At 35.9% G+C, this 25,827-nt stretch overlaps 1 protein-coding gene and 1 non-coding gene across 2 annotated transcripts in view; one reads left to right on the forward strand and one right to left on the reverse strand.

Annotated features, from left to right (window-relative positions):
* The window catches only part of SLC44A5 (solute carrier family 44 member 5), a 367,788-nt gene that overhangs the window by 20,141 nt on the left and 321,820 nt on the right, over positions 1–25,827 (forward strand). The window lies entirely within an intron of this gene.
* On the reverse strand, positions 24,921–24,992 carry TRNAE-UUC (transfer RNA glutamic acid (anticodon UUC)). Its single transcript has one exon. It is a non-coding gene; the product is annotated as a tRNA-Glu (tRNA).

Genomic DNA, 25,827 nt, shown 5'->3' on the forward strand with positions numbered 1-25,827 from the left:
GGCTCCTCTCGTTGTGGAGCATGGGCTCTATGCGCGCGGGCTTCAGTAGTTGTGGCACACGGGCTCAGTAGTTGTGGCTCGCGGGCTCTAGAGCGCAGGTTCAGTAGTTATGGTGCGCGGGCTTAGTTGCTCTGCGGCACGTGAGATCTTCCCGGACCAGGGCTCGAACCTGTGTCCCCTGCATCGGCAGGTGGATTCTCAACCACTGTGCCACCAGGGAAGCCCCTGGCCTGTATGGGTTTTAAATGGGCAAAATTGAATAATGCCATTTGTTTAAAAAACTTTCGTTGCCTTAGGCTATTTCTAACTTTTTGACAAGTACTTGGGCATGATGGACATCATGGATAGTAGGTATCTAAGAAAGATTCTTTCCTCTCCACAGGCACTAATCCTATCTTGCAGGTTTTGATTTAAAAAAATTCTTTGTGCAATATTCTAAGTGTGCTGGTCCTAACTCATTATTCTCTCTAGGTCCTACAAACCCTTTAGCAGAACTAACTTTAGTTAGTGTCATGGCCCTTTCTGATTATAAGCCTGGTTATCTAGTGCTTAGTCTATTTCTTCTCCATGAACAAAGGACTATGCACCGTGTGGTTGAGACAACGTAAGAAAACACAGATATTTGCATATGACCCTCAAATCACAAGTTTTAGAACTAATCATAAGAGAAGCTCACCCTTTCTGTTTTAGAGGGTGGCAATTCACTATTCAGGATGCTGCAAATTTTGCTTCTTACTGCCTAGGCTCATAGATCCTACAACTGTCCGTAAATATTCTTCAAAGCTTAACTTAGGATTTCGCCTTTTTATTTTATTTTTTGCTTCTTATAATATTAGTGTTGTAGCTGGGACATAGATTTGCATCTTTTGACCCTAGAAATGTTGTCTTTTTAATTCATGCTATAGATGGGTTTTTTTGTTTGTTTGTTTGTTTTGGCAAGTGTCTGAATAAGAGACTCCCTGCTTTTAATGTTTTACTGATAGATGCTTACATAATGTGAGTACAACCATAGAGACATGCTCAATAGATTGTTTTCAATGTTCAACAAATAAAAATTTGTTTTGTTTTTTAAAAAAAAATTTTTTTTAATATTTTTATTCTAAAGTTCAACGGTAATATAAGAAAAAGTAAAGATTTTGGGAAATATATTCCACCTGGCTATGTTCGGCAATAGAGTATTGTTTATCTACTATTTTTTTAATTGAGGTATAGTTGATTTGCATTGTTTTAGGTGTACAGCAAAGTGATTCAGTTATATATATGCATATATAATTATATTACATATGTATACATATTCTTTTTCAGATTCTTTTACATTATAGTTCAACCAATAAAGATAGACATGCAAAAATATACATGCTATACTCACCCCTTGAAATATTAAAACATATTGTACAGGGGGCTTCCCTGGTGGTGCAGTGGCTAAGAGTCCGCCTGCCAATGCAGGGCACATGGGTTCGAGTCCTGGTCTGGGAAGATCCCACATGCCGCGGAGCAACTGGGCCCGTGCGCCACAACTACTGAAGCCCGCGCGCCTAGAGCCCGTGCTCCACAACAAGAGAAGCCACCGCAATGAGAAACCCGGGCACTGCAACAAAGAGTAGCCCCCGCTCACCGCAACTAGAGAAAGCCCGCTAGCAGCAACGAAGACCCAACGCAGCCAAAAATAAATAAATAAAAAAAAATATTGTACAAAAGCTTGAGCTGAGATCTTACAAGCTAGCCTTTTGTGTAATCTCCCTGAATTCCTCCCTTTTTTCCCCCTCTTGGTTGGCAGATTGAGATAGGTTGACTACTCTTTTTTTTTTTTAGTGTAGGTAATTGAATTTTGGCTTTTCAAAATTTTCTTTCTTTGTTAAAGGAAAGTCTATAGAGTCAATTCAGATTTTTTTCTCATATATTCTGCCTTCTCCAAACCCTATCTACTGAGAAAACTATTTTCATCTTGTCATTTCAAAAGTATTTCTAGGTCTTAACCTGCTATTTATGACTCTTGACAAGAAGTGTAATTAGTAGGAAAAACATCTCTTAAATGTGTTGGGTCAATGAAAAAAGGGTATCTATTTAGAATTCATGATGAAGAGGAATATATTAGTGTAGGGAAGTGAGTGAAGGAGATTCTTTTAAAAGTTTTGTTTAGGGACCTAGAATTTATTCTTATCCTATAGCCTCTGACTTAAATTTATATATTCTGGCCAAATCCAGCTGATTATTCGAGGCATTTTCCTTTATTCTGATTTGCGTTCAGTGGTCATCTAAATGTTTAACACTTTCCTGATTACAACCAACTCTTTTTCCTGGTAAATTAATGGTCATAATTCAGAGTCCGTTTCATTTCCTGACAGAAACTCCTGCCTTCAGGAAATTTAACTGGGTGTTTTAATTCTTTGGTATATAATGAACATTTGAAGCCCAAAGAGCCCAGTTTTTAATCAATACTACTATTATCGATTAGAATATTTATAATAATATGTACCATTTTAATTCATATGATAGATTTTGTATGCTAATATTTTTATATTTTAAGTGCTGAAATTTGGCAACATAGATGATTTTTTTTTCTTGGAAGCCTAAAGTACTGTACAAAAACATGTGTGGTACAGTATACCTACATTATTGGTTAGGTAGAAGAATGAGGCATTTGGTAAATAAAATATTTGTGTTAATTGAAGATTATTACATATACATTGTAAATTAATAACTGATTTAGCAAAGATTATAATACAATAAGATGCCTACAACTCTAAAACTATGCAAAACAATCAAGGCTTTCTAACAGAGAGCCAGAGTAATTACTACGAACATTTGCTATCATTGTGCCATAGATACAGAGAAGTGCTAATTAAGAAGAGCCCTACTTGTGTTGGATTCCAGAGAGCCACCTGAGTACTGCTCATTTTTTTGACTTATGATCCTATTATGTATGGAATTTAAAAAGAGGTAAAGAGAATGGTAGAGGAAACTCATGGTATGCTAGATTTTTTTCTTTGCCATTTGAGTAATTTATTAGATTGAGTAAAATTGTTTTAATTAATTGTTTAAACTCATTTAGCTTTATAACCTTTAAGAAATCATAGAAAATGAATAGATAAATATATACAAATTATATATCACTAGGAATTTTTATAATTCTCCTCACTTAAAATGCACTTAGGGAAAATGTATTTAGGGACTCTTTAAAGAGTATAAAAATATGTACTTAAAGGCTATTGAAAACTAGTTTTTAACAGATCATCCTTGTAGAGAATGTCTTTGGAGCTTTATGATCATGAGTTTTTAATGTTAGATTTACTGCATACTGAAGACAAAGCAAAAGCAAAAAATTAAGAAACTATGAACTATTTTGAAGCTAATATGATCTATGATCAAAGATTGAGAAGACTTAAAAAACTAGAAGTGACTACATAGGCTAATACCCTGAGTAAACAATAGCTAACACTTATTGTACACTTAGTATGTGTCAGACACATATAAAAATGTTTTATATTTACTAAAATGTTTTATATTTATTGAATTCAATTACTTAATAAATATTTATTGTGTACCTAGTCAGTGACAGATATTAGTTTAGGCTCTGTGGGATATATAACTGGGCAATAAACAGAAAAAACCTCTGCCCTCAGGCAATTTATATTCTAGTGGGACAAGACCCATGATAATCAAAATTAATGAGTAAAACATAGTGTGTTTTATGGTGGTAAGTTTTATGATGAAAAATAAAGGAGTAAATGAAGGAAGGGTGTGTGAGTGAATGTGGGGTTCTTTAATTTCAAAATGGTTAGTCAGGGAAGCCCTCATTAAGACTGTGACATTCGAGCAAAGACCTGAAGTAGGTGCTAAAGACATCTGGACATCTAGAAGAAGAAAGGCCCAGAAAGGGGCAACATGTGCAAAGGCCCTGAGGTGGGAGCAACTGCACACATTCATTCTAGGTGTGACAGAGAAGCCCATGCGGTAGGAACCAGCAAGTGAGGAGGAGAGTAGCAGGAGAAGATGAGGTCAAGGAGGTGATGAGGGACCTGATCATGTAGGCCTGGGCTTTTATTCTGAGGCGATGCAAAGCCAATGAAGGGTTTGAGCAGAGAAGTGACACAATCTGACTTACATTCTAACAGGATTCTTTGAACTGCTTTTCTGAGAATAGACTGGGGGTGGGGTGGGGTGGGGGCAAGGATTGGAAGAGGAGATCAATCAGGAAGCTGTTGGAATTGTCCAAGCAGAGACTATGGTTCTTGGAGCAGGGTTGTGTAGTGGTGGAGCGTAGTGAGAAGTAGTTGCATTCTGTTTGTGTTTGGAACGTACGGCCAATAGGTAGAGGAAGAGCAGAATCAATTATGACTCAAGGCTTTTGCCCTGGGCAATGGAAAGAGGAAATTACGATGGAGATGTGAAGACCATGAAAGGAATAGGTTTGTAAGGGGAAGATCAGCAACTCGGTTTTGGACATTTTGAAATTGAGATGCTTGTTAGGTAGTAGAGATGAATCCTCGCTACAACTCTCTGAGGTAGTTACTATTATTGTCCTTCTTGTGCAAAGTGTGAGTATAGAAAGGTTAATTTCTCTTTATTCACTCAGGAAGTAACAGAGGCAAGATTCAAACCCAGGCACTCTGACACCACAGCTCCTGATTTTAGACACTGAGGGGTCTACATCTAAGGAATTTAGAAATGAGCATGGTCATATTGAGTTATGTAGAATTATAACATGGAAAAGTCCTACCTACCGTAAGATGTAGGACACCTGGCAGCTTAGGTTAAAATGGCTCTTTTAAAAGGACCATATATAAAAATTAAAGTGGTTAGCACTATGTCCATGTCCATCTCTACCTCTGTGTCTATTTCTCTCCCTCTTCACCTTTATCCTAGAGATCTACTTCTCCATACCTGCCTGGCTGGAGTGGGAAAGAGTTTTCCATACTACATAGCTCTATGTAGCTGTGGAAACAGTTCCTATTTTGATCACTACAAATTTCTGGCACTGTTAGTCTCAAGCGCTCCAGTATCTTAGGTTGAAAGAAGCTCTTGTGCTTCCTGATTACTTCCTGAATGTTGAACCAACATCCTTGTTTCCTAGGAATCCATAGGTTATGGCATTGTTCAGGGTTAGTATATCTTTACAGTTCCATTTGGCTCAGTGTACTTACAATTTAACTTATCACATGGCAGCTGTTTAGGTGTTCTTTGTCAATTAATCTCCACATACAAGCCCAGCCCAGATAACTTGTGTTGCACTGTACAGTATATAACTTAGCAAAACAAATTATTGCAATTTAAATATACACTCTCTGTATTAGGTAGGATAGCATTAATGTGGACTCCTTTATATAGTTCATCCAAACAATTGTGGAGTTAAAAAATTTATTTTTTAAAGAATTACTTATGATCTGAGCTAAGTTTCCTACTAGTTTATAGAAAATGTTTTATATCGTGGCATGACACCCCTAGAAATATGTATTTGTAAATGAATGGCTGACATAACATTAACTATTCAGCAATACATTCACCAAATCAATACAAATGTAGTGCACTGTCAATAATATGATTCATTTGTCAGTTGGTGGTTGGTCCCATCAGAGTAAGTATGATATTATAAAAGCTAAATTTTTTCCTTTCTATATTGTATGCTGTGTTGCTGCATGATTAAACCAAATTGTTAAAGTCTGAACTCATTATATTTCATACTTACAAATAATAATACATGTGGCTGGAAGCAATTAGTGAAACAATATAATTTGTTGAGGGAATTTAATCTTGGGGTGCATTGAAACAATGAATGACTTGGAGTTAAGAAGCTTGATTAACTATTAAAAATGTGGAGGATGTAGAAATTAAGTAGTTTTAGGAAAAGAAAATGATTTTTGGATTTCTACTTGTGTAAACTTTAATAAGCATTTTAATGTGTTATAAGTGTTCTTTAGAAAATAGGAGTGATAATACCCCTCTTCCCTGGACTATGCTTTTCGGAGTACCTGTCCCTAAGACTTCCTCATTCTTCATTGTCCTTGTTTATGACCCTGAAGGAATGTGTAGAGCTACCATTCACTTAAAGACCCAACAGGCTCTCTTGTGTTGACTCCTGTTAGTTCTTAAGCATGTGGCATATAACTATTCATAAATGCATAATCAAATTTTTTCCTTTTGTGTCTTTCATTGTTTAAATAATTTTCGTGCATTACTTATTCCTCCAATATGGGCTTACGGCTTCTGCTAATGACTGAACCTAGGAGAGAACAGAGCCACATCTAGGAGGGATGTGCTTTGTAAGGTAAATAGCATTGCACTGATCTTGAAGGGTGCAGGCGTTGGATTATGGGGTGCTTACTGTAGGAGTGAAGCTCCAATAGAGGTGGGTCACTGAAGGTTACTTGCTCCACAGTTTTGCCTAAGAGCCAGATCTGCTTCTGCTCTTATATTATTAAGCAATTTGCTTTATCAGCACTGCTGGGTTACAGTTTAGTACCAGGAATATTTATTATTTTAAATAGTTCATCAAGATTTATCTGTTATTTAAAACTGCAAAAATTTCAGCTGACACAGAAGAAGAAAAGGTCTCAGGTTTAGTGACAGATAATAATTTACCATTAGGGTATTCTTACTTAAGTCAGATAGACTGAAGCCATGTAGCACTATTTAGATCATTTACTAAACAATATCAATGTATGTTTTCTGGGCAGGCTTCCTTGAGATTAGATTGCTGCAATGTAGTCTATCTGGAACAACTTCTGAAAATGCAACTTAGAAAATGAGAGAGGCCTGATAAACCACAGGGAGAACGTTGTTTTTGTCCTCTAGTTCCACAGTTTACTCCTAGGTGCAATTCAAGGTGTTGGCTTTGATGTATTCTGCTTTCTTGGCATGTTCTCTTTTTCCAAATGCTTCTCATGAAGCTTATTCAGCTGAGACTGAAATGAGTCGAGACTTTTGCTGACAGTCTCTAGACATATTTGCTGATGAACTGGGTGCACCAGTGCATGGGGTGCATAATTATCTTTACCATAAATATTAGAACTAGGTAGAAGATGCAAGCCCTATATTTGAACCTCAGTTATAGTGAAAACATTGTACATATTTCTCAAAGCAGCAAACACTCTCATAGGAAGAGGAAGGAAACATTTTTTCTGGCTTCATTACTTGAATTATACTCCATTTAATTCTTGTACTTATTTACATGATATTTATTAGAGCAGCTTCTATTTGTTTCATAAAATAAACCTACATCATTTTTGGTGGCAGCAGGGCCTATTTGGGGTGGAGTCACTTCACTTACGTATGATCACTGCCACCTTTAGGAGTCAGGATCACACTCAGCAACATTGAAGCACATTCATTTTACATTACCTGTGATGGGGACACGCTAAGGAATATTTTCATTTATCCATGTATTGATGAACATTAAATTTTATTGAAATAATAAATTCATTGGTTAAAAAAGTCTAGCGATACAGAACAATTTATAATAAAAGCTACAATATCTTAGAGATACAGCAGTAACTAATAGAAGAATCAAAACAGAAACTGTTAAAAGTTGGCCACCTCTGGGGGTAGGAAAGGGTGTGGCTGGATGTTGTGCCTATATATACACATACCACTATACCTTGATTTATTTAATTTTTGTAAGTTTAATTTTCTTCTTGATATGTTAGATTAGGACTGAATTTATTTGCACCACTGTTCATGTTCCCATTCCCCTTTATCTACATATAATTAATTATATCAGTACAGTCTGCCCTCTGTATCCACAGGTTCCAAATCTGCAGATTCGGAGGGCAGACTGTACTACACCATTGTCCATAAGGGACTTGAGTATCCGTGGATGTTGGTATCCAGGGGGTCCTGGAACCAATCCCCTGTGGATACCGAGAGACAACTGTAGTCTGTTTCCATGCAGATTACCTTTGGTACTTGAAAAACATAATTAAATCTTCATTTCTTATTCCATTAACCATGGACAGTACTCTTAACTACCCACTTTGTAAGATGAACACATTATAACTCTAATTCTTTCTTCCATTTCCTTTCATCTTCTACTTCCCAATCTTCCAAGTCAATAAAACAACATTTCCATTAATATTTACTGCAAAGCCATATATAGTGTGTTGGTATTACACTTCCTTCTCTATGGATCTAATGTTAGGACTTCTCTGTCACTCAGTAGAGAATGTTCCTAGCATCAAATTGCAATGGATTATCTATTTAAACATTCCACCAATAGACTTTATCATATCCTTACCTCTTTCAGAGTTCTCAATCCATTCAGTCACACTGCCTTCTTTTCCTCCTGGGGACCTCCCTCCTGGGGCACTGCATCCCCTGGGTCCAGTCTGTAGTGGCTCCTCTCTAGGGCCTTTCCAAAGCTGTCCTCCTGAGACTTAACTTTCACTCACTTTTGAACAGCACTCTCTGTTTTTTGGATCTTATGGTTTTTTCTAGCTTACATCCTCAAGTTAACTTCCTAAGGAAGGATGCACAGGAGGAAAACATCTTGTAAACCAGAAATGTGTTTATTCTACTTTCATGCTTAATTGCCCTGTTCATTTAGCTGGAAATAGAATCCTTGGTTGAAAATCATTTGCTTTCAGAACTTGAAAGTATTGTTTCACTGTTTTCTAGCACTTTGTTTTGTGGATGAAAAAAATCTGATGTCAGACTAATATTATTTGTTGATTACCTGTTTTTTTCTCTCTGGAATTTTTTAGGACCTTTTCTTTATCCTTTGTGTTTCAATCAAACAATTTATATATGTATGTATTTACTTTAGCTCTAAGATATTTTCTTATATTATTTCTTTGATAACCTTCTCCCTTCTATGTACTGTCTCCCTTTTTCTCCAAAATTTATTAGTGGGTATTGCATATTCTGGATTTATCCTCTTTTTTTCTTTATTCCATATTTTCTGTTTCTTTGTCCTACTGTTCTATGTCCTGGGAGATTTCCCTGGTTTTATCTTCTAATACTTCTCCTGAATTATATTATTCATCTAAAGCACTTTCTTGTTTACTTTTTAAAATAATATCTTCTTCGTGTTTATGTTTTCTGGAGTCTCTCTGAGAATAATATTTTGACGTTTTAAAAAGTTCTCTTAAATCCCCTGGATTATCATTGCTTCTCGTGGGGTCATTTTTTCCTGCTAGTTCATCTTTATCTTTCTTCTTTAACATTACAGGCTTTACTCAAATGTCTGGTGATTTTGGTGGACTGTTTATATGGAAGAATGAAACTGAATGGGGGCTCTGGGTACATGAGATGGTTTACTGACTGGCATCCTCTGCTTTTTGGTTCGTGGCTGGGGTACCAGCCATTAAGCTTGGGAATCCCTAATGACCAGGCCAAGGAAGGTTTAATCAGCCCTCTAACACTTAGACTCGCTGCCTTACTTCTTGGTATGATCAGAGAAGATAGCTTAGATCTTTGTGCTGGGTTACCTGCCTGGCCTCGGGCAGTCTTACTTCCTGCGATGTGGGAGGGGCTTTCCTGGGATGTGGGAGGGGCTTGTACAGCTTGACTCTTCTCTAAACTAAGGATCAGTAAATGTTTTCTGTAAAGGGGCGATAGTAATATTTAGGATTTGTGGGCCACATACAGTTTCTGTCACACAGTCTTTTTAAAACAATGCTTTAAAATGTAAAAACCATCCTTAGCTAACTGGCTGTAAAAAATAGGTGGTGGCCTGCACTTTGCCAAATCTTGCAAAACAGACCTGCTGTTAATCCCTGTTTTCTGCCCTATATTTCACCCTCAATTTCTGAGTCTCAATCCTATCTGGGACTGGGATTTCATAAAACAGTTTGAGCTCCCCTGCATCCCGCCCCCTCCCACCCCCCTCCTGATCTTCAGCCTTTCTCCCTTTGTATTCTGGGCTGTTTCTTTCTTCTCTGATTTCTTGGTCAGTAGCCTTCCATCTACTTTCTGTCTTCCAAGAATCTGTTGAAAATTCATGTCCACAAATGGCTCCCTCCCTGTTGTGTTTTGCTATTGTGGTAGATGCAGTTGGTACCTATATCCTCTCATCACCTCCAGTTTCCCAGTACCCATCCCATCTTTCAGTTGCCAGCACCTGCAACTCTTAGCGTGAGGGTGCCGTCTGGCTGTAGGAGCTTGCTCTGCCTGCCGGTGCAGGCTGCCTAGCAGAGCCAGGGTAGGTCCCCTCCCACCAGCCCTCAACCAATGGCTTTCAGGAATTGGTGGGTAAATACCCCAGCTTCCTTGCTCCTCTGTTGGAGTATCTCTGAGGTGCGAGTTCTCCACAGGCTCCAGAGCTGCTGAGCAGGATTGATCCCCAGGTGCTAACAGTATCTTGTTTGATAATGAACCCTTTATTGGCTCTCCCTTGTTCCGTGACTCACGTGACTCACGCTCTCCCTCCTCTACTAAAGTTTCCTGGATTCCTTCTCACATAAATTGGTTGAATTCGAATGCTTATCAAGAGCCTGCTGCTGAGGAACCAAAATGGAGATATCATGGGTTAGTTTTTTTTCCCTTTATTATAATTTTAATTAAATCTCAGGTAGAGGGAACAGATAACTTTGAGTACTTTTATTATACTGAATCTGAATCTGATTAATCAATATTATATTGAGTATTTACCATGGGCCAGAGATTATCTGTGGGGGACAGACTCATGAATTAGCCTTGAATTCTAACCTGCAAGGAGCTTGTGTTCTACAGGCTAGATAATCCTCGCAGTAGAATGTTTGAAGTGTTCTTAAGAGAGGCTGCGATGTACGTGTCGTGGGGCTTAGCAGGCATGAGAAGTTATTTGCAGATGAGTGATCAGGGATGGCTTCAGGAGGGGAGTGAGATGAGAGCTGGGTAAAGGAGAAATCAATCTGAAAACAGAATGATGGGGCTGGGCATTCCTAGGGGAGAAAACGGAATGAACACAAACCCTCCTCAAAAGGCGTGTGAGGAGGACTGGTTGACTCGAGAGAAGCCTTCTATTCCTGAGAGAGGACAAAATGATGTAAAACAAGCATGAGTACATATAAAAGCACAGATGTGTGTGTGTGTGTGTGTGTGTTCATTAATTCAAACGGTAAGGAGATGTTCACATGAATATTGATGGAGGTTGCTGATAATTGATTTATATAATTAGGAGTTTGGATTTGATGTGGGAAACAAACGGGAGCCATCAGATTCCTCTGAATCCTGAAGGGAAATTAAAAACTTATTTAAGGGAGAATGTTGTGACTTAGGATGTTTTATTTTTGTGAGGGATTGATGGAACGGAGATGAGGAAGAAGCTGTTGCAGGTGAGTGTGATTTTTCAGTCTGCCTCATTGTGGGAGACTGTGGGATTAGGAGTCTAAGGACTAATTTGAGAAATATGGAGGAAAAAGCTGAACTGCTAAAGGAGGAAAAAGCAGATAGAAGTATGGAGAAGGGGGAAGCAAGGAAAAATTCTAAGAAAGAGGTCAAGCTCTTAGGAATCTCTCGAAGTAGGAAAGATACTAGAGAGAGTAAAAAAGAGAAAGGCCTGCATCTGGACCAGTTAGAATTGAGAAGGTGAGCTAGATAGGTTATTGGGAAGAACTCTGCTTTATCATCTACTTATCCTGTCACTATTTCTGATCATTTGTGTCCTTCAGAAGAGTTGGTGAGGAACTGTGTAAATTGAAGGTTAAGCTTTGGGTTCATTTTGAAAAAAAAAAAAAAAGTTTTTTTTTTTTTTTTGGTTCTAGTCCTTAAAGAGGTTTCAATGGGAATAATTTAAAAAAAATAGAAAGTTATACACCCTTCATTGATAATAAAGTCTTGAGCTTAAGTGAGACTCTTAGAGCTTTCAAATTGTGCATTAGAATTTCTATTTAAACTGATTTACTGCTGTAGCCACAACAGTTGATCTGCTGACTTCCATGTGAAGGCTTCCTGTATGGAGAAAAAGTACAAAACAGAATTTAATGCTTTCCCACAATGTCAATTTCTTAGGTACCAAGCCACAAATTAGCATAATTAGTGGGGAAGGGCACCCTGTGTCTAGCTACATGTATTTAACTATATGCTGAAAAGACTGTGCTCATCACTGCAACTGTAAGGTAGCTGTAGCCACACATTAATAAGTTATGAGCTACTATCTCAGAGAAATTACTCTACCAATAGTAAGTAGCCTATGTTCTATTTTTCTTCTCCCTTGGATATCTGTATGGAATAAAATTAATTCAGAAAACAACAATCTTCAAGAAGTGGGAAAGCTTAAATTACCTTATAACTGGCCTTCGCCTCCCTTCCCCACCCTTATTAAACAGCATTTATTGATAGAATTATTCTAGCATGTTAGTTGCTCTTTCAGACCCTAAATCTTAAGCCTTTTTTTTTTTTAATTTCACACATCCCTTCAAGGTCACCTCCCACTGTCTTTTCTGTTAGCAACTGCTATAAATGGTATCACACTCTTCTAGTTTTCTACATTTTTGTCTATTAGTCATTTACCCTGAAGATTCTTTTCCTTTCTTTTGCCATCCAACAATATGGAAGCAGGCTACTCTATAGGAATTCTGCTCTCTTAGAATTTTGGAGCGAACAATTCCTCAAAAGCCCCCAGGTATCTTAAGAACACCTTTTTCCGGATCTCACCCATTCTTTTTAAAAAATACATCATTGCTTATAATCTACAGTAATATAATTAGAATATTGCTGCTTGGTTACTGTCAGATATTTCTGCTTAGCAAATTATATGAAAAGTTCTAATGCCAGGACAGGGGGTACATCTTCTGGGGGGAACTTCTGAGGTTATTATATATGGGGTAGAGCTGCACTTAAGAAGATAGCACATTTTCCTTCCACATCTAGCTTTGGAAAAAAGTGCAGCATCCTGAAGAAACCCGGGATACCTGAATACCTGCAGAAATTGTATGACTTTGTCTAAATTTATCCACTTCCAAGATCATATAATCATTAGGTTTAGGAGCCTGAAAGAGACCATAGAGATTGAGTATCCACCTTTGCATCCATTCAACGTTCCCATCCAGTACTTGACCAGTGAAAATATGAGGTAGAAATGGAGTAACTTAACGTAGTAGCTAAAAGTGTGGGCTGTGGAGTCAGACATTGAAATCGAGACTTTCCACTTAAAATTATGAATTGTAATCCAATTTTGGACAGGTTAATTAACTTCTTTTGCTTTACTCCTCTCAACAGTAAACTAGGGATATTAATACCTACACCATGGAATCACTGCGATTAAGTTATGTCCTGGACTATCTTAAATATTAAATAAATGTAAGCTGTTGTTATTTGTTACTTTCAGAATATGTAAGGACCATTTCTTTAAGTTTGTGCTAAAATCTTTTATTGACTCTAGTCAAAGAAATGCATTGTCTGTCCAGCTTTTTGAATGAAATCTTTTCTGTTGTATTCTGCATTGTATCAAACTAAATTAGTAACATAGTTTACACATCATTCACATGTATACACATGTTTAAGTTATTTAAAAAAATCTAGCTACATTTTCAGGAAGGTTTTAATAAAAAGGTTGTTAGAGATCATAAAAATATTTACCTTTTAGCAGGATGGTTTACTTTCATGCTGATGTTGGAACTTTGGGACAGTGCTATTTTGCATGACTGTTTAAAATTACAATAAGAAAGACAACACATATTCTGCTTTAACTGTAGCTGGAATTGACTTTTTTTTAAAAAATAGACTCAGTCTCAGACCTTTGAAAAATAAAGGCATTTTTATTGCTAATTTGATTCTATCAAAATGACTTCTGAATCTCATAGAAGAATTTTAGTTGTTACAAGTAGACTTGAGGTGACAATCACATGTATTTTTATCATAATAGAACAGTACTGGGATAAACTTCTGCCCCTTTTAATTTTATATGAATTGGTACTCTAATTATCAGGCACTGAGTCTCAATAACTTCTGGTGCTGTGGCATTCTGTTTTCTCCCAGTTCTCACAGGCTTCAAACACTGATTTCAGAAGTGCCTCATTACTGCGTAATGTTCCTGGTTCATTGTCATGAACAGATAGCCTGAAGTAGAATGTATGCTATTTAAAGACAACAAAGTTTTTTTCTTTTTAGTTTTTTTTGTTTTTTTACATTTGAATAATACATTAGTGTGAAAAATAGCACCTTCAATATTAAGTTTTGGAAGCCAAATTGAATTGCACAATATTTCAAAAGTTTGTGTCTCAAATGTTACTTTACTACTTATAAAACTCCATCTATACCAGGTAGGGAAAGCATCTCATATTTATTTAGTAGCTTTCCAGTACCAGGCACTTCAGATACATTGTATCATTTAATTCTCATAATTGTTCCTAGAGGTAGGAATTATTACCCTCATTTTATAGAGGAGGAAACTGAGAGTCAAAGAAGTAAAATGATTTGCAAAACTAATAAGTGCAAAGCAAGGACTTACTTGAACCTGGACCTGACACTAAAGACTGTCTGCCTTTCCACTCTACTGCCTGGAGCGAAGGAGAGGGAATGTGTGTAGTGAAGTATGGAAATGAATAGCACCATCTGGAAGGGCAGTTCTGCCAAGTTCTAATATGAAAAGTGCTGGACCTCATTATAGCAAACATTAACGTAAAGTTGAATCCCTTTACTGAATGATCCCACTCTTACAAAACACTCTGAAATACATTTTAGTTCTGAGTTCCCATCCATGAGGGTACAGCATTGGCCATAATTGCTGCTGCTGTAACTTTGTACATTAATGGCAATTTTGTGAGGCTAGGTGAATTTTCCTATTTAGCTAGAGCTTGATTGTTCTCTCTAGACTTCCCTTAATTTCCTGCTGAGATCTTATTAAACGTTTTGAGGATGAACTAATCAGTGTTTTGCATCCTTTTAATAATGTGAATGCTTTTTCTTCAGCATAATTTAATGTGAGACTATTCAGATGGAAATAGATCGAAAGACTCCCTCACCAGTCATGGTCTCTGAAAATGGGCTCGCTTAGTGATGCTGATGGGTAGGCAACCTCATTAAGGTTTAATATGAGGTAGAAACTTCAGATAAACGTTTGTAAATGGGCAACAATTTATAAATAACTTTTAGTCATTTATTCTTTCATTCTCAAAATTAATGGTTCCAGGTCACTTGTACATACTGAAATTCCTTCTGGGGGTATTATGAGAGGAAGGTGATCCATTCACAAATGTTCATAGCCAAATTGATAAGCTTTTGATGCTTATGCTTTAATGCCTATTGATTGATGCTCGAAAATCAAATTTGCTCTTCCCTCACCCTAGTGGATCACTTCAGCATAAAATTAGAATGCTTAATTTGAAACAAATTCTCCCAAAAGGAGAAACAGCTCTAATTTTCCTGTAGACGCTATCTGTACTGCTTCTTTGGGTTTAGTGTTAGATTACATTAGTCCCTGGGTCAAGATAGTTCATTGGCATATTATAACTTTTAACCAGAAGCCAGAGTATATTTGGTAGTATGCTGTTGTATGAGGTGAAAATATGTTTTGATGACTTTGATGGCAAGAATCTTTTAATATAGTTTCACATCATTTAAGTACGTAGAGACATGGGAAATAAACCAGCCTTTTTTTTTCTTTCTGTATGCTACAGGGTACAGATTTTAAATTTTAGCAGCGTAATTCAGATTTTTGCCTTATGTACTGTATTACTAATCTGAATATTTTCCAAACTTTTTGAAGAAAGTTCTTGTGATTTGGTTTGAAGCAGAGTTGGAAATCATAAGCTGCTTGTGTAATTTTCAGACACCTTTATGAAAACTGAAACAGTCAAATGCTTCCATATCTAATGTAATGGAACAATTGTGTTATTTTCAGTTATTATATGGTTTAAGATGATGAGCTCACACAAATATAACCATTTCTCTTACATTTGATACCAAGACCATGACCCTGGCTTGTCTTACAGAGAATGAAAGCATATTTTAAGTTATTTGTATATATATATATATATACGTATATATATGATTTATCTTATGGTATTGGTTCAACTAATCCTTTTGGCTATCATTTATTATATAAAAATAATTTTTTCCAAATACCATTAAAAAACGTATCTGAATGGGATGATAAGATAGAAAATTTCAAGATTTTGGAGTTCAGAGTAGGTACAATAGATAAACTACTTTTACAGAATGGTTTCTGAATAAGGCCCTTTCTTATTCAGGTGTACCATTAAAATACACATGAGTATTTAAAAAATACTCACTTACACTTATCATCATCTTATACTTTTCTTCAGTGTTAGTGACTTGGTAAGGAAATTGGTCTTCAACTGTTAACCTCAGCAATTGCTTAACTTAGTTTTACATCTCCTACAAAAACTATCCCTGAGATTTTACTGTGAAACTCTACTTACATCCAAAATCCTTTTATTTTCCCACCAAAGCAGGAATTCTTTTATTTGCATGCTTTTTTCTTCCAGTTGTACTGAGGTATAATTGACGTACAGCGCTGTATAAGTTTAAGGTGTACAGCATAATGATTTTACTTACGTACACTGTGAAATGATGACCACAGTTCTAGTGAATATCCATCATCTCATAGAGATCCAAAAAGAAGGAAAAGAAAAAAATTTTTCCTTGATGAGAACTCTTAGGATTTACTCTTAACAACTTTCATATATAACATACAACAATGTTAATTACATTATTTTTTTTAATAAATAAATTTATTTATTTATTTATTTTTGGCTGTGTTGGGTCTTTGTTGCTGCGCATAGGCTTTCTCTAGTTGGAGCGAGCGGGGGCTACTCTTCGTTGTGGTGCATGGGCTTCTCATTGTGGTGGCTTCTCTTCTTGCGCAGCATGGGCTCGAGGTGTGTGGGCTTCAGGAGCTGAGGCTCGCAGGCTCTAGAGTGCAGGCTCAGTAGTTGTGGCTCACGGGCTTAGTTGCTCCGCAGCATGTGGGATCTTCCTGGACCAGGGCTTGAACCTGTGTCCCCTGCATTGGCAGGCGGATTCTTAATCACTGCGCCACCAGAGAAGCCTGTTAATTACGTTATTATTGACTGTATTCCCTACACTGTACGTTTCATCCCCCTGACTTACTTATTTTGTAACTGGAAGTTTATACCCTTAATTTCCCTCATCTATTTCACTCATTCTCCCACCCTCTGCCCCTCTGGCAATCACCTGTTCGTTCTTTGTATCTATGACTTTGTTTTTGTTTTGTTATTTATTTTTTATTTTTTAGATTCTACATATGAATGAAATCATATGGTATTTGTCTTTCTCTGTCTGACTTATTTCACTTAACATAATACCTCTAGGTCCATCCACGTTGTCGTAAATGGCAAGATTTCATTCTTTTTAATGGCTGTGTAATGTTCATGTGTGTGTGTGTGTGTGTACCTGCCACATCTTCTTTATCTATTTATCCATCGATGAGCACTTAGATTGCTTCCATATCTTGCTACTGTGAATAATGATATTTTCATACTTTTATGAAATGGTCTTGTATAAAACTATATTATGTTAAACTATACTATCTTAATGATATTAATATATGTGTAATCTATATTTAAAATTCCATAGAATCTAATTATTGTCTGTCAAAGAGAAAAAAATAACATATAGAAGTTTTAGTAGTTGAAAGGAATTCTAAACAATCTCAAAGCAGACAAAATTTTTGAAATATAATATACAAATATATCTGGATAAACTTCACATGTTTTCCTGTGATCTGTTTCTTGAGTTGTTTCACATATTGAGGCTTACTGTGGTGTCATGATAGCTAGAAGAAATCGTAGGAGCAAAAAATCCTAGCTAAGAAAATGGGTGATGTCACTCATTTGATAGAGAGAGAGATTGTGGGAGCATACAGATTCTGAGCTGGCTGAAGGTAAAGATTAAGGGAAATTTTCATAAGGATGAGAAAAATAAAAGTTACAGTATTATCTTAGCAATTACTTTCAAATACTGTCATAAAATAATAAAATTATGTGAAAATGGTGATATAATTTTTGGAATTATTTCTAGAAAAGATGTTTAGGGGTGATGATGGGGGTGGGGCAAAGGAGAAAGAAAACATTAATAATAAAAAATGGGAAATCTTAGAACCTAACATGACTATCTACTAGGAGAGTATTTATCAAAATTTTATTGAAAGATCCTAAAGTTGTGTTTGTTATAATGAAAAATACTACATTAACATGGCTCTTGATAAGATGTAACCTGTATCTCCAAATAAAATTTTCACATTTCCCTTATTCCAGTGCAAATCAGATTATAGCCATTACTTCATGGTAAATTATAAAAATAATCAATAAATTTAAAATAACCATAATATGACAGTAAATGATAACCTCAAACATTTTTGATCACTGTGTTTGTTGAAAATGTCAGATCGTATTCTGCCTACAGTAGATCAGGGAACCTCAGGAAAGTGGAGGGATTTCGTGATATAAAATAGTTAAAATTTAAAGCATTTGATTTTCTGTTTTTAATTTTATTCAGCCAAGGATTATAAGACTTTCTCAGTGCCTCCTAAGTGACAAATTCATTAACTATTTATTGATCATTTATAATATTGGAATATTAAGCCCTGCAGTATTGGATGTTATGGGTGCTGGCGATATGTAGTGAAAAATACCAAGGTCAGTGTTCTCATAGCATCCACATTCCCTGGGAGAAGAAGGACAATAAAAAGAAATGACAAATGCATGTAAAGTATACCAATTTGCATTAACTACTATCAGGAAAAAATTAAGAAGGGTAAGAGTAATTATTTTTAGGGTAAGAGTAATTTTTTTTAGGGTAAGAGTAATTTGAACAAATTACCCTAGCCTAGCTTCATTGTAATAAAATATTTCTATTCTTGTCCTTTCTATTGTCAAGGAATTTGCTAATAATAAACTCTGATAGTACAGTGAGATGCCATGACTAATTACACATAATTGGTTTCTTCACTTTTTCACATATTACAGAGAGCAGATTATGATTCCAGTAAATTTGAATCATGCATAGAAAAGATTTAAGGTAAAAGTGATCCACGGAAGTAGACACTAACATCTTGTTTGCTGCCAGAAGCCACAACTAAATGGCTAGCAGAGTGTTGAATTAGCCCATGGACAGATGTATGGGAGTCTTGGAGCAAAATAGTTTTAATTAGGGGAGATTTTTAACCCTCTTAGAATTTTTACATTAGATGTAGCTAAATTGGATTGAGTACCTAATTTATTATCAACCTGGTTTAGGTTTTGGTCACTGAAAGCATACATCTAAAATGTAACTGTCAGAAATCTGAGTAAGGTGTAAGCCCATTTGTCAGTAGAGTAGGTGATTCATAGTAGGTGATAAATAAGTATTTATTGAGGGACTAGCTTGTTCTGAGGAACTGAGCAGAAACTGAGGTTACTGCATCCCTGAAGGCTTTTGCTCAGTCTTGGGGCACAGAAAGGTAGAGGACCCAATCCACTATAGATAAAACTTTGTTGGGAAAAATATAAACCTGCCAAAATTTTAAAACTTCTTATGAAATATTCTTTTTCAAGATTTAATTCACATACCAGACCATTTACCCATTTAAGGTGTCCAGATTTATTTTGTATATTCTCAAGATGTGCAACCATCATCACAATCCAACATTAGAACATTTTGTCCCCCATTAAAGAAACTCCAGTCCCATTAGCAGTCACTCCTCATTCATCCAAACCCCTCAAATCCTAGGCAGCCACGTATTTAGTTTCCATATCTATGGATTTGCCTATCCTGGACATTTCATTCAGACTTGTTATGGCCAAATAAAATTCAATTGTTTAGAAATGTTTGCCATATTTTGTTCAACCATTCATCAGTTGATGGACATTTGAGTTTCCACTTTCTGACTATTATGAATAATGCTTCTATAAGCATATGTGTACAAGTTTATCTGTGGAACTGTATTTTTTTTTCTTGGGAATATACCTAGGAGTGGAATTGCTGGGTCATATGGTAACTCCGCATTTACTTTCTTAAGGAACTGTCAAACTGTTTTCCAAAATGGCTGTACCATTTTACATTCCTATCAGCAATTTATAAGGGTTCTAATTTTTCCATATTATCACCAACACTTGTTATTGTCTTTTTATTATAGCTATCCCTATGGACTTGAAGTGGTATCTCATTATGGTTTTGATTTGCATTTCCCTGATGACTAATGGTGTCAAACATCTTTTAATGTGCTTATTGGTCATATGTATATCTTATTTAGAGAAATATCTCTTCAGATCTCTTTGTCCCTTTTTTAATTGGGCTATATGTCTTTTCACTGTAGAGTTGTAAAATTCTTTATATATTCTAGATACAAGTCCTTTATCAGATATATGGTTTGCAAATATTTTCTCCCATTCTGTGAGTCCAGGGATTGGCAACTTTTCTGAAGTTACATCATAAACCATCATGAATAATTTCATTATATTTGAGAGGATGTTTTGTGGTAAAGGGATGAATGTTCATGAAACTACTGTGATTTTAAGAACCCTGATCAAGCCATTCAGAAGTATGGTTGGAAATGCAATGAGGTAGTATTTTTTAGAAAGACTAGGAAGATTTCCTTCCTCTTCTTTCCACCCACCACTTAAACTCATAAAGAGTTTTTTGGTTTTTAAAAAATGAGAACTTCTCTGGAAGGGTGTGAGGGTGAGGTTTAACACTGGCCCTGGATGTGCCATTCAATCATTTATGTGTCATAAATTACTTCATTTAGTTTTCATAAGATACCACTTCACCTCCCATCAACTCTTCCAGTTCCTCACTCCTGTTATGTTTCCTCTACCATTTCCCTGCTGTTTCAGAAACCTGATTCTTCCAAAGAACCCTTTCCCGTGGAGCCTCCTGGAGTGGGTGCTGCTCATTCTCTTGTGCTCTGTGTATCATAGATCCCCCAAATCTCATGTGAGTTGCCTGCTATCTGGAAATCATCCCTATCCCTTCTCTTTACCGTAATTCACTGACATCTTGGCCACTCTCTCACATGCATCAAGGCTTTAGTATCTTTCCCCTCAAACTTGAGGCTTATTATTATTTTTTATTATACACTATTTATTATTATTCTAGGTGTCTTCATCCGTGTATTGACTGCTCATTTCTTCTTTACTACATCCAGTAATTCCCTACTGTCCACTAGATCAGATTCAAACTTCTCCAAATAGTACTCAGTGCCTCTAACTTAATTGTCCAGCATTTTCATACCCAGTGCTTGATGCTAACTGACCATGAAAACCAGAGCTGTCCTTTTTGTGACCCAGCCAACTCCTACAACCTGTGTGTGTTTCTAGCTCTGTGCTTTTGCCTGTGTGATTCCTAGTATTTAGACTCTGCTTTTCTTATTCATATTCTGTCCATCATTTAAAACCCTATTTCAGTTCTGCTTTCTTTTCCCCGCTGCTCATCGTGATTTCCTCTTACACTTGTTTGAGCCAGACAGTGATTACTTATTAAGAACTGGTTATTTAATACAGTTTCTGTACAGTTCAATTTAACACTTTAAGAGCACTCTGATTTTTCGTGGTTTTGTGCTTGTAAGACTTTTCTTATCAATTGATAATAGACTTCTTGTGAGCAAGTAAATGTCTGCACATCTACCACAGTGCCTGAAAAGTGGCACATGGTCAGTAAGCACTGGTGTTTGTACACTGACTCCCTGATACCTTTGGGAATTCTTCAGTCGCTATCATTGAGATTATCTGAGTTTTGTTTAATAATAATAATGATAACCTATTATCTTATGTTGATTTTGGGAGGAAATGTGTGACTGAGATTACTCTGCACTTTCCTTCTCTTTGGTTGAGTCTGATTCCACATGAATGTGTTTTTTACACATTTATGATTAGACAGTGTTGGTTTTATGACAGTGCCTCAATATTGAGGTCTCAGGGCCTACATCCAAATACCGTAAAATCGTTGATGATAGAAGAAAAGTATACACAGTTCATGTCCTGTAGTTCTGTATGAAAGCTTGGGGATTCTCTGAATATGATCTTTAAATTTTTTTCTTTTTAAAAAGCAGCTAACCAACATTATTAAGGCACTATTTATATTTGAGTGTTTCCTTTTCTCTGAGTGGAACAGCAAATCAACAGTGTGCAACCTTTGTGCTCGTAGATGACAGAGGGCAGTGAACTGTGCTTATTTTGAATACCCACTTCTGTTGGTTTTAGTACAATGCAATATCTGTGCTAATTTCTAGGCAGCCGTCTGAAATCTGCAACAGAAAATAACTGATATGTCTGCATAAGCAACACACTTAATCTTTGGTAAAGTAATTTGAAAATTTGCGTTACATTTTATCAAGTGATAAAAATTTTAGATAGTATGTTTCTAAAACCTCTCAGGCGTAAAGTCTACAGTGCTCTTGCTATTACTTGAACATCTTGCTCAACTATCTTGCTGTTACTTCTAAAGAAGTGATAAAAATGAAAAATGTGAAGGAAACAGAAATCAGAATTGGAAGGACATTTGTGGTGCCAATTATATACATTTACCATAGCACTTATCAAATTGTCATCATTAGATTTTTTTGTTTTTGAGGGCAGAGGCTATGCTTTATTTCACTTCTGAACCTAGCACAATGCATGGTTCATAGGTGCTCAATAGATGGCTGCTGAATTTATATGTTTTTGGAGTGAGCTAATATATAATGAAGCTTTAATAATTTAGACTGAAAAAGTAGATTCTTAATGTTTGACTCACTGACCACAAATTATATATTAATATATTCATAAATAACAATTAATACTCATATTTAATACTTGAAAAAATGCTTTTTCACAACTACTGAATTCTTGAGCACGTGAATGACATCCAGTCCAATTGACCAGGATACTTGCACATACTATGTACGTAATGTGTATGGGCTTGATCTCATAGCTGGAAGTTATGAATAGTGTGGTTTGGATTTTAGTCATTGTGGAAACATTTAAGCCTTATAAATGTGAACCATGTCCTTTTTCTTTCCTTGTTTTAAAATTTTATTTTCCTAGAGATGATATTCTGCCTATCTTGCCTCTTCTTCACACTCAGGTAATACTTGTCAAATGTGAAAATTGTCTTGACAGAACACCAGAGAACTTTCTAGATATGAGATATTCAGAAACTGGTGCTAAATCACAGGGCACTACAAGAGGTAAAGCTGATGATTAGATAGAAAAAATGCGAAGTTAAGCTGTAGGTCACCATGTCCCACTCCTCCTTTCCACATATTCCTTCCACTTTAAGGAAAAGCAGAAAAGCTTTTTCCTTAATTATGCTTGCTCTCTCAAAGTATAAGAAACTAACGTGTCTCTTACCAAATACCTACATTCTTCCTGTATTCCATTCTCTATCAAGTCCATGTTCCTCAGGATGTTTTTCTGAGGGGGATGAGTCTGGCTTCTTTCACTCAACATAATTATTTGGAGATTCATCTATGTTTTTACATGTTCAATAGTTTGGTTCTTTTTCTTGTTGAAATAGTATTCTATGGTATGGATATACAAACATTTGTTTTTACCAATTGATGAGGAATTTTGAGTATTTTTAATTATTTTAATTTAATTATTTAAATTTAATTAATTATTTTAATAATTTTTAATTATTTTGAGTATTTTTAATTATTATAAGTATCTCTCTCCCAGAACACTTTGTTCATAACTCTAATGGAACATTTCTCATAGTATGTTAAACTAGGTTGTTTTCATACATCCTCCATTAGACTATCCTGACCCTTCAAGATAGCGGAACTGTATCTTTTTCATCCTTGCTCTCCCAGCCCCTAGCATAGTGCTGTAGTTTCAAATTGGTACTCCATGTAAACAACCCTCTTAGGTGAAGCCAAAACTTTTTCTTGATCCTGTACTGTCTCCATCATCACCACTTATTGATTCATTCAAATCAGAAGCTTGAGAGATGTTTGTTTGCTTTTTTTTGAAAATCTACTTTGTTTAGGTATAATTCATACACAATAAAAGTCACACATTCTTTTTTTTCTAAATTAAAAAATTTTAATACAATTTCTAAAGATTATACTCCATATTTACCTATATTGGCTATATTCCCTGTGTTGTGTAATACATCCTTGTAGCCTGTCTTACACACAGTAGTTTGTACCTCCCATTCCCTCACCCCTGTGCTGCCCCCCACCCCACCCCTGCCACCGGTAACCACTAGTTTGTTCTCTGTCTGTGAGTCTGCTTCTTTTTCTTATGGTGACTAGTTTGTTGTATTTTTTAGATTCCACAAATAAGTGATATCATAGAGTATTTGTCTTTCTGTGTCTGACTTATTTCATTTAGCATCGTGCCCTCCAAGTCCACCTGTGTTGCTGCAAATGGCAAAATTTCATTCTTTTTTATGGCTGAGTAGTACTCCATCATGTATGTATGATATATGTGTGTGTGTGTATGTATATATATACACATATATATGTATAGTGTGTGTGTATAAATATATATATAAATATGTATAAATATATATATAAATATAAATATATATATATATATATATATATATATATATGTATGCCACATCCTCTTTATCCATTCATCTGTTGATGGACACTTAGGTTGCTTCCTTATCTTGGTGATTATAAATAATGCTGCTATGAACATTGGGGTGCATGTATCATTTCAAATTAGTGTTTTTGTTTTTCTCAGATATATACCAGGAGTGGAATTGCTGGGTCATGTGGTAGTTCTATTTTTAGTTTTCTGAGAAACCTCCATACTGTTTTCCACAGTGACTGCACCAATTTACATTCCCACCATCAGTATACGAAGGTTCCCTTTTCTCCACATCCTTGCCAGTGTTTGTTATTTGTGTTCTTTTTGATGATAGCCATTCTGACAGGTGTGAGGTGATATCTCACTGTGATTTTGATTTGCATTTTCCTGATGATTATCAATGTTGAGCATCTTTTCATGTGCCTGTTGGCCATCTGCTTTCCTCTTTGGAAAAATGTTTATTCAGTTCTTCTGTCCCTTTTTTTTTTTTTTTGCCATGTGGCATGGCTTGTGGGATCTTCGTTCCCTGACCAGGAATTGAACCTGGGCCCCGGCAGTGAAAGTGCCGAGTCCTAACCACTGGACCACCAGGGAATTCCCTGCCCATATTTTAATTGGTTTTTTTTTTTTATATTCAGTTGTATGAACTGTTTATGTATATTGAATATTAATCCCTTATTGGTCGTATCATTTGCAAATATTTTCTCCCATTTAGTAGGTTATCTTTTTGTTTTGTTTATGGTTTCCTTTGCTGTGTAAAGGCATTTGTTTAATTAGGTACCATTTGTTTATTTTTTCCTTTTATTTCCTTTACTTTAGGAGATGGATCCATAAAATATTGCTGCAATTTATGTCAAAGAGCATTCTGCCTATGTTTTCCTCTAGGAGTTTTATACTACAAAGCTACAATAATCAAAACAGTATAGTACTGGCACAAAAACAGACACATAGATCAATGGAACAGGATAGAGAGCCCAGGAATAAACCCACACATTTATGGTCAATTAATCTACAATAAAGGAGGCAAGAATATACAATGGGGAAAAGATAGTCTCTTCAGTAAGTGGTGCTGGGAAAACTGGATAGCTATGTGTAAAAGAATGAAATTAGAACATTCTCTAGCACCATCTACAAAAATAAACTCAAAATGGATTAAAGACCTAAATGTAAGACCAGATACTATAAAACTCACACATTCTAAGTAGCTAGATCAATGACTTTGAAAAGTGTATAGGGCTGTATAAACCATCAAACCAATTAAGATATAGAACATTTTAATCTCTCACCAAAGTTCACTCTTGTACCTTGACAGTTTCAAACTGTCAGTCTCTTGCAACCCTCTGTCCCAGGCAATTACTGATCTGATTTCTATCAATATAAAGTGGTTTTGTCTGACTTAAAATTTCATATAAATTAAATTATTCAGTAT

Source organism: Eubalaena glacialis, chromosome 3 (assembly GCF_028564815.1).
Source record: "Eubalaena glacialis isolate mEubGla1 chromosome 3, mEubGla1.1.hap2.+ XY, whole genome shotgun sequence".
NCBI lineage: Eukaryota > Metazoa > Chordata > Mammalia > Artiodactyla > Balaenidae > Eubalaena > Eubalaena glacialis.